The following is a 10384-nucleotide window of genomic DNA, read 5'->3' as shown; positions in this document are numbered from 1 at the left end:
CTTTTTCATACTAAAGAACGGGAAGACAGCAAAGTTTATTATTTTCACATAGCAAATAGAACTAATCAGTCTCTAGCAGGAATTTATACTGAATTTATTGTGTTATTGGCTATGCCATTCTTCCTTTCTTTGCCATATCTGGACTTCACCCAAACCACACTGAGGTCAAGGAGATGCTATTTCCCAGGCCACTAGATTTCAGCTGAGTATGCCCAAACCCCAGTCTTGTCATTGCTGTGGTGTAGAGGACCTGCCCTTTTGCTCAGCCTCCAAAGGAACCCTCCCATGTAGCTGCCAAGCATGGAAAGTGTGAGGTTTCTGTTGTGTTACGTCAGACAGACAGGGATGAATTCTTCCTAACTGTGATGGTACTTTGGTTTGCCTGTGATGCAATCAGTTGAAGGTATGTCATTTGTCATTTCTCAGTTCAATAGTGGGACCATATTTCTTTATCTGACTGAACTCATAATCTTAGCTGTTTTGTCCCATGTTTCCCCCCTCCCCTTCTTTCCCCCCAGTTTACATTAATGTATTTGAGAATGTCATTTGTCCTGTAGTCTAACAAGTTTTCTTCACTTCCAAAAATGCTAAGAGAGATCATTAGGTACTGGGTCTTCCATGGTTGAGAACAATTACAAAAGAAAAAATGACAGTTTCATGTAGCTGCTTCATTAAAGATAAGGAATCTTGTTGGGTAAGAAATCTAAGCAGTAGACACACAGAACATATATGACCTTAGCAGCAGCAGGCATTAAAGTAATGTCTCATTAAAACAGTATTTGTTAAATCATCTAACCTACCTGTTAACATTTTCTAAGAGTAAGGAATGGAACATAATCCCTCTGTTCTCCTTATTGAAAATATTTCCAGACAAAGGAGATATCCTGATCTTGCTGTCTTTTAAATTAATTTGTATCCAACTCAAAGCATGCTCCAAAACATGACCATGTTCTTGCCATTAAATTTTAGATTAAACTAAGTAAGCTTCATTTTAAGTTAGTAGTTACAAGTGTGGGTGCTTATCCCTTTTGTAAGTCTCACAGATGCAGTCATATTGTACAGCAAAATCTATTAACAGGTCCTTCCTTTTTTCAGTGAGATATATGCAGGCAATCTCACACATCTCTTCAACTTTTTCTGGCATTCATCAGTCAATATCAAAGTAAAATTAAAACACTTTCCCATTTGGAAGAATGCTTTGAGAAACAAGTTACTCTGAAGATTAGGCCAGTTTTCAAAAAACTAAAATGCTCAAGTGCATCTACTCTATTAGGCAAAGTCTTTTAAATGGGAAGGATATTTTTCCGTTTAGGTAATCTTTTTCCACTTTAAATAAAATGTATTTTGAGGAATTCCTGTACTAAATATCCCACTCCATATAGTTTTTAATGACCAAAGCTAAGCGCTCCTGTTTTTTCTCAGCTAGCTTGGATAAACCCTCCATCTGAATACTTTGACCACATCTGTTTATACTCTGATCCCACTGGAGTGCAAAAACTTGCTGTTCAGATTCTGACGCCATACCGTTAGCTTCAGTATGATTTTGACGTATACAAGCTGTGAAGAAGTGCATGTCCAGTACAGCACAGCTACAGTAAGGAATGATGGATGATTAAGAATTGTAGAATTGATCTTGGAAAGGCATGAGTGAATGTGCCTGTTGTTGTTCTTGAACAGTCACTCAGGGAGTTACCACTGTAAGCACAGGAGTGCTGTCTTTGAAAATTATTTACGTTCAATAAGACATCTCCTAGTTCCATCTCTTCTGCAGTGTTTGAAAAAAACAACCAAAAAAATCAGGGAAATGCAGAGATCAAATAGTTCTCCAGGCCTTTCAAGGACTGAGAGCAAAGAAAAACACTAAAAACATGGCTTATTCCATGAGAATACATCTCTTGTTTCACTATTAAAACATAACCTTGTTTCCTACAGCAAAATATGCTGTCATGTGCCAAAAAATCACAAAAAAATTATAGTCTTGTGGGAAGGAGGGAAAGACTGTAGAGCACATTTTTGAGATGTCTTTGCAACCAAACCAGCCCTGTTTGGGGATAATGAAAGCACACAGATACATTGCGCTGTCTGAAATAAGTACTGTCTGGTAGTCCTACATGTCCCTTGACTATCCTGGTAGTATTTGTACTCATGCCATTATCATGACCATTTGGAAGAGATAAATGTCTGAATGTAATGAATTAAATCAGTGATAAATGAATTTTGAATTTTGAGTTTTACTCTTCTTGCCCCTAACTGAGAGCAATTTTTACTGCAGAAGTGATGGTTTTGGTGGGAACAAAGAACACCGCTCACTCCTCTCTTATGTGCTTATGCAATTCTTGAGTTGGTTTGAGTTGCTGCAGAAAAAAAAAGAGGGTGCAAGAATGAGATGAGTTCACAGTAGAGCTGAGTTTGTGGTTTCCTCTCCTATTGTGGATGCCCAATGTGTGGATTCATGCATTGTGGATTCTTGGAGGTTTCTACGAGGGACCCATTTTGGATTTTGTGTTAGAAAATGTTCCTTTCCTTTTCATTCTCTTTAACTTATTATCTGTTAGGATGTGAGATATGAGGGGATATTGTACATTCGTCTATATTTAACACTTGAGAGTGTGGTTAATTTTTTTTTTCTTTTGCATATTTTCAAGATTAATTATTGTGACTGCCGCAGCCAGTGAGACAGTTAAGGGACCTTCACTGTGAGAAGTATTTTAACTTGATCATGGTATCTAATAGACAGGAAATGCTCAGGTAAATGATTAAGCTTTAAAAATATAATTATCATTAATCATTATGAGAAGCAGCCTTGTTAGGAATTCATAGACTCAGAATAAATCTGTTCTGGTGACAAACAAAATTTTTCAAGCTGACCAATTCCCTGAGTGATAGTGGGTTAAAATATTTACTGAATAATTAGATTATTTTTTTCCCCACCCAAAATTTTGTACCTACTTTTGTAACTAATTTATTAATGAGTTACCAAAGGGCTAATCACCCAGCATTATTTTGTTATTTTCTATTGTAATGAACATAAACATAAATCAAGTCCTTTTAGTTTTTATTAAGTTTCAAAAATGAATACTTAAATAAAATTTTCCTTGCAAGAAGAGAATGATAAAAGATCCTTGCAACGTCTGAGAGTACTTTATTTTCACTGGAGATGATCTCTGAAACAAGCAAGCTGCTGGTAGCTGGTGAAGACTCGCATCGTACATTCTCTGTGTGCTTCCAAAGTTCTGGGAGATCTGTAGCAGCGCTCTGAGGGTGCAGGCTGTGATGAACAAACCTGTGCTGCCAGCATTTGGCCATTTTCTGCACTACCCCTCATCTTCAGGGGAGGTGGATTATATTTGATTGAGGGTGTGCATGTCTGAGAGAGAATATGAAGCAGACATTAGAGCTGAGCGAAATCCCAGCTTGCAAGCCTGTTTTTAAATATGCATCTCTAACATAGTATCATGTATCTTGATGAAAGCACTAATTTTTAAGAAGCTGGTAAGATAACTAGCCATATGTGAGGCTGTTGACTGCAAAACATTGCTGACCTGTTGATGGGATGTGGTATGGATGGACACCGGCTAAGTTGCTGCCTGTTCAAAGATTGGCTAGGCGATTGCTCTTCCTCTCTGCAGGCCCTTTTCAGAAGTCTCTGCTCTCTCCCTCCAAATCTAGGCATTTCTAGGATGTACGCTGAGGTGTTTTTTTGTTGACTTTTCTGTTGGGAGACTGTTAGAGGAGATAGAGAGACTGACTTCTGTTGTCATCCCTTTGCTGATGCTAGGGTTTGACCTGAGGAAAAAGATCTAGCACTTTTTTTTTTCCTGTATTTTTCTTCCCATTTATTTAAAGTTCCTTGTCTGCAGTGCATTAGAGTAAAACATTAATGTGCTGTAGCTACTGTTGCTGTCAGAGACCAGATATTGGCAGGAACTAAAAGAAAACAGAAACATTTTTGCTGTTTCAACAAGGGAGCTATTTTATTACTGATAATCCAGAAATGATCCAGATTGGCTATTTCCAGTTGTAATCAAAGCCTCACTGAGAACTTCGTATGCATCTTGAAGTGTTTTTGTTGTTAGAGTACTGTAAATATTTATGGTTTATGCATTCTGAGTGATTACCTGGACTTCATATATCCAAAGATTACCATGTAAGAGCTCTAAACCCCAAACAGTTAAAAATAAAAGCAGACATTTGGAGGAACTCCTGCAATGTCTGTACATGCTGTACATGTCTCTCCAAACCAATGCCGAGCAATGGCTTCAGCTGCTGCTAAATCCAGTGCCCTTTTTACAAGCCTAAAAACAGCCCTTGCTCATGCTAAAAAAATAAAAAAAATAAAGTTTTGACCATGCTTATGTGCTATACAGAACAGACATTTTCTTAGTTGCTGTTTGGCCTCTAAATCACCTGCATAAGCATGTTCGAACTTCCGTGCTGTAGGCATCTGTGCTATATATTGTGCAGATCTATAGACCCACCACCGTGTTATGTGAACGGTAAGACTTACGACATTCTGAGTTTCTAATTATCGTACATTTTATAGTCTGAATTTCACAGTCTTGTTATCTGCTAATACCTAAATCTGTCCAGACATTCACAATGTGGTATAGCTTTCTTCCTGTTTCCCATTCATAATTTTAGCAAAACGTTTCCATTCCTAGAGTGCTCCGTGTATAAACAAGCTGCAAACCTCCTATTTCCTTGTATCCCTCAGATTCCTGCACCACTCTGATGTTTTCAGGTACCTGTGAAAGTGCATCGTATTCAGATCCAGGGCTTCATTTGTAAAATGCAGAACCAAAACCATAACTCAAAACCTCTTCAAATCCTCACTCAACTTTCAGTCTGTAATTACTAGTGTAAAGTCGGCATCCAGCTGTGTGTCTAATTTGCACACACAATTATTTCAACTGCCCAACAAGAACTGGGTAACTGCACAAGCAGGTGAATGTAATTAGTCGTTTGCATTTGTAATTACCTCATTTACACATGCTGTCATAGCAGCTCTGCATTCTAATTAGTTTAAAAATGGCTGGTGCAATGCTATTCCCTCACTTTGTGTTTTCAGACAAGACTTTTGTGTCTCAGAGTGATAAAGGAGTTTTGGCATGCTGGTTGGTGTTCTCAGGTTAGGTGATACTGCTGTGCCAGGGCAGGACCATCCAGAGTTGCAGCATGCCCGGAGAGGAAGGACAGTCTTTGCTGAAGAAGATGTTTTCAGCTTGAGCCTCCGAAGTATTTCCAGCCTCTGATGAGAAGGCGGCACTGCTTATGCTGCTGTGGTAGAGACGCATTTGTGCTGAGTGGTAGCGCGCTAAGCAGTGACATGGTGATCTGCGTACTGCTGCTTAGCACACCGAGAGCATGCTCCCCTCTCCAGAAAAACCAAAGCACCAAGAGCAGAGAATGGCTTTCTTCTTAATCTGCTGCAGAGACAGGTGGTCATTTTAGCAAGGGTTCAGGTTTGCCAAATACTGAATTGCACTTCCTGCTTGTTTTCATGTGCTCACAGGGTCTGAAATCTTAACAGTTTCTCTTAGAGTGGAATAAGCCAAAATCTAGGTCAAGTTCATTTTCTGTAAATCTCTCAAGTATTGTTTTTTCACAGGTTGAAATTATATTCAGGTTTTTCTGCATTACTGAAGTAGCATGAGTAACAGGTTAAAAATGCAAAATAGCATCTTTACTAAACTTTCTAGGTCTTTCTCTGGGTATCATTGTCTGGAATCCCAAATCTTGTAGATAAAGTACAATATAGCTTCAGAGATAGTAAATCAGCCAAGGGAAGGTGATCATTAAATAGATTAAAACGCATGAAAATTACCTAAATGGAAACCATTAGATTAAATGAAGCAGCTACAGTATAATATCCTGATGACTCTAGAAACTTTATTTAGATCATAACTGCACTGATGTTGTGCAAATCCTATGATTAAAGAGAACATAACCTCTCCCTCTTCTCCCTCTGCCTCTCTTTCTTCAAGGATTTCAATTTCAATTCCTCCACAGCTTAATAAACAGTTACCTCAATAAAGGCACTTTCTGATGTTCTGCACCAATCTACATTTTGATGTGGTATGGCATGAAACCTTATCTCAGTGTGGCATGTTTGCAGAAATAACAATGTTTAAATAATGACTGAAATGAAGCATAAAAATCTTTTGCAACCAAAATGGACACACTGAGAAATCTTAAGCCTCAGCTCCCATTACTACTTTGGTATTTTCTGAGCCTGACACTCATGCATCATACCCATCATGAAGATGCGTTCCCAAACCCCATGCATATTTTGATTTAGTTCTGTTTTATATTTCTTTGTTGTTCCAATGAATGCCAATTCTTGGTCCTAAAGCCAAGCTGTTTCATGACGTTTCATTAAAAATATATATCAGTATTTCTGTTGAAACCTCCTAGTGAATTACTATTTCCTTCTTAGTATTTGCTGTATAATTTCTAGATTGTGAATGCCATTGTGTTCTATATATTGTATGCACAGTCTTCTCAGAGAATTACAGGGTCAGGTTTCCTGCACAAATTATTATTATTATTTTGAAAAAAAAAAAAAAATTGTTTTAATGGACTGTTTCATTCAAGACTTTTCAGTCACGAACATCCTGATACCACTGAAATAAGAATTTCAATTTCTGATTTCTTATTTTGCAAGCTGCTAGGATACCAAGCTGGCTAGAAATGCCCCAAAATATAGACTTGCCCATCTTTGTGTCTTCATTTAGTATTCCTTCTGAATATTGTGCTGCTCTTTCACATACCCTTGCTCTATCTGCATGCATACAGACATTGTATTAAAGCTTTTAGGGAATTAGAATTCAACAACGGCATGCAGTAATAGCTTCCTAATGGAGTAAATAATGGCTATTATTCCATAACTCATCAGAATTAGGAAGCCTAATTCTGAGTGATACTAAAATAATAAAATAAAGAAGACCGGTCTTTTTCCAGTCCTTTTACCAATATTTGTAATTTATCATTATAGTGTCCCAATTTGTAATGGACAAGAGTTTAAAAAATAAATAAAATTGCCAGTCACGGCTTCTGTAATGTGAGTCACATTGCTGCGAGCAGGTGGTGTGCCCGAAGCAGGGTGCGCGGTGCCCCCTGAGGAAGGAAGGTGGCCGGGCAGGCAGGAGAGCAGGGGTCGGCCGCCCTGGGCTGCTTTCAGCTGCAGTGGACTAAGCTGGCTGCAAGCTCCCAGTTCCAGTTGGTGTCACTGGAAGCTGCCAGTGTGTAAGAAGTTCTTGTCGGTTTAGCAGTGTACATCTGAAGGCAAAATTAGAGATGTATGCCATATAGGGCCGTTGCATGACCTGCACTGTGCTGTGAGAGCAAGGGGATGTGAGGAATTCAGGAAGAGTTCAAAGGTAGAAGCTGTAAACCTTTTTACAGATACCCGAAGGGAATAGCTGAGAGGACCTGGAGCTACTGAGGCACACAAACTGGAGGTCTCTCTGTAAAGAAAAAGGTTAACCAAACTCCCTTCGTATGGCTCCACAGAAATAGTGTTGTCTACTCTGATTTGGAATTAATAGATCTTTTATGGAGAAAGAAGGCCGAGATCTTGGCCATTTGTCTGAGCTACGTGAGAGCTCAGAGAACGCCATTAGCAAAAGATGACAGCTTTAAAATTGTTTTGTTTTTCCCTGCCAATCTGCAGGCAAAAAGCTGGAGTCTGACGGCAGTGCTTTGCTGAAGCACCAGGTATGCGTCCGTCTGCTTCGTGACTTGGGTGAAGACATGGGGCAGTGGCGAGGGTGAGCAGCCAGGCAGAGCTCACACCGGCGCTTGCCTTGCTCTGTGAGGGCTCGTTTTGCATGGTGTGCCGTTGGGCCATCACTGCCGTGATCCCAGTATGGAGTGCTGGGGGGAGTTAGTTATGGCTCTGTTATTTATGAACAGCGTCCTGAGAAGTTTTTATTAAAACAATAATAATGACATTGTGCTCTCCTGATCCTATTTGAGTTGTGATAGTGTGTTGCAGTGTGAGCCGATGCAGCCTTTGCTAGATAGGATGTACACAACTCACTGGGCTTTTCCAGTGGGACCCTGTGAAGGATTATGGTGGGGTTTGGTACAGCAGATTATCAGAGAATCTGGTTTCACACCCAGACCGGACTCCTAAGTTAATTCTGTTTCACAGTCCTCTCCTCTGCTGTCTACTGGTGCTAGCTTTTTGTGAACAGTTGCATACAAACCCTTCATTCACAAAAGCAGCTGTTACTGAAGTTGGGTGTTTTTATTGCTGCCGAACAACCAGCTGCATTTCCATCAGCGTATGAAGACCATGCCGTAGCGCTGTAATTTGCTTACGCCCTTCCATCCCTTCCAGCCCCACTTGGACACAATTAATTTTTTGTCTGTACAGCAGGCATACCTATTAATTTTCAGATTTGTTTATACTTTAGAATCACATCCATCAAAGCAATAACAATGTGGTTAAAGTCTGTTCTTATTAGGAAATGCTTACTTTTAGCATTTTCTTCCTTTGCTGGCGTGGAGAAAGCCTATGCCTGCTGTAGCTGCTGGGGCACCATGAGCCCTTCCTGGCCCCATGCAACCCCCAGCCCAAGGCACTTCCAGCCGTTTTCCCTGGTGGGCTCCTGGTGACCCAACTTGTCACCCCACTTGTGCGTGTCCCCCTGGGCTGCCAGTGGTCCTGCTGCCAGCGGCACAGGTCTGCCTGTGCTCCGTGATGGGCACTGCTGGACAAGCGTGCAAAGGGCTATATGAAGGACATGGCTGTGGCTTCTGTGGCCTGTGGGAGGGCAGAGGCAGGAGGGCTGGCTTGCAGCACAGAAATAAAAGTATTCTGGCTTTTGCGCTGGTGTTATAAGCACACAGAATCAAGTAGAATTTTCCTCAGCAGGAAGAAATGTGTAAACCAAAGCTGAAGGCCAGCATGGAAATTGTTGCTGCGCTTGTTTAAAAAAACCCACACAGATAATGCAAAAGCAGGTAGGCTTTAACAGCACAGTCTCAAGGCCTCAGCAGCTTTGTGCTGACAACACAGGAAGGGTATATGAAGCTCACACAGGGAACTTTTTGAGGAAGTCAAAACTTGCATTAGCAGCTTCAATTATGTCTCATCTGGTTCCTCCAACTAAAACCTGGTGAAAAGTTTTAGAAGCTCAATATTTTGGTCTCTACAGTTGAGAGGAACAAGTTGGATGCTGACTGGTGAAGCTGATTTTTTTGGTACCTAAAGAGCAGGCTCTGCTGCGGTGGCTTCATTTCAGTCTTTGGGAAGATGGAGGCAGGAAGATGGAGGCCAAAGTTGCTTGCTCTTTTTTTTTTTTGTCTTTCCTTTTCCTTGTGATGGCTTAAGTTGGAAAACTCACAGTAACGTGCCAGCAGTCACAGCAAAATTAATTTCTTATTGCTCTGTATTTTGGGCTTACAGGACGAGTGTTGTCGCTGGTTTGATCACTGCTGCAAAGGGGCAGAAATGGCAGTGCAAGATGGAGGGGCTGGGCTTGGCCCGGGCTGCTGCTGGCGTGGAGCCGCTGGCTCGTGGTCCTTTGCGGGGATTAGAATGGATACCCAGCGTCCTGCGTCCCAGGTCGAACAAAGATCCCAAACGGCTCTCTTGTTCAGCCTTATCGTACAACGCATAATGCACGTTAAAGAGGGGCTTTGTGTATTCTGAAAGGTTTTTAATGGAGTTGGTGTTTGGATCCTTACTGAAATGCGCTGGCTCTCTTCTTTCCGAGTGCGACAAACAGCAGCTACTACCGCATGCGGTAGCTTACAGAGTCTGTATTCCCAATGCATTGTTCAGGGATTTTTATTTCATACATCATTTCTTAGTCACAGCTGTATAATCATATATCAAGTCTATAGAGCATAGCATGGCATTGAGGATGTATTCTGAATACACACTAAATATTGAAAAATCAACACAGAGAAAACTGTATTTTTTACCGCAGCTTGCCAGAGCCAATTTCTCAATTCTGTAGAAATCCACATGCTTTTCTAACTTCCGCAGACCATTTGTCGAGTGTAAGAAAGTCTACCGAGATAGATTCAGTATGGATTTGGTTTTCTTAGGCACTAATGTAGTATTGGAACCTAATAAATAAATAAATAACCATGAAAAAAGATTTCTGTAAACTATACAGAGAAATCTTAGTGATTCTGTGATGGTCCTTAGTTGGGGCAGTTCTACCTAGAACATCTCCTGTCACTGGGAGTGGTTTCAAGCCCACACAAAAAGCCCTGCTATAAATTGTTAGCAGAAGAAGCTAAGACACGTAGGAACAAACACTCAGCTTCAGCCATCTAAGCAAGAAGCATTATTTCTGTTACTGAAAGCAGTAATGGTCTTTATCCTTCCCTTGCTTAGGCTTCTAGGGAAGAGATGGCATTTAAC

General features: G+C 40.6%; 1 protein-coding gene across 1 annotated transcript in view; it reads left to right on the top strand.

The window, feature by feature from the left end:
* The first annotated feature begins 314 nt into the window (after positions 1-314).
* CDH11 (cadherin 11) overlaps positions 315-10384 on the top strand; it is a 179419-nt gene continuing 169349 nt past the window's right edge. Inside the window, exon 1 of the mRNA XM_050713263.1 lies at positions 315-403. The gene's annotated coding sequence lies outside the window, so the exon portion shown is untranslated. The remainder of the gene's footprint in view (positions 404-10384) is intronic.

The sequence above is a fragment of the Cygnus atratus genome, chromosome 12 (genome assembly GCF_013377495.2).
Source record: "Cygnus atratus isolate AKBS03 ecotype Queensland, Australia chromosome 12, CAtr_DNAZoo_HiC_assembly, whole genome shotgun sequence".
Classification (NCBI taxonomy): Eukaryota; Metazoa; Chordata; class Aves; order Anseriformes; family Anatidae; genus Cygnus; species Cygnus atratus.
The sequence above is the reverse complement of the archived record's forward strand: the minus strand, read 5'-3'. Positions and strand labels throughout refer to the sequence as shown.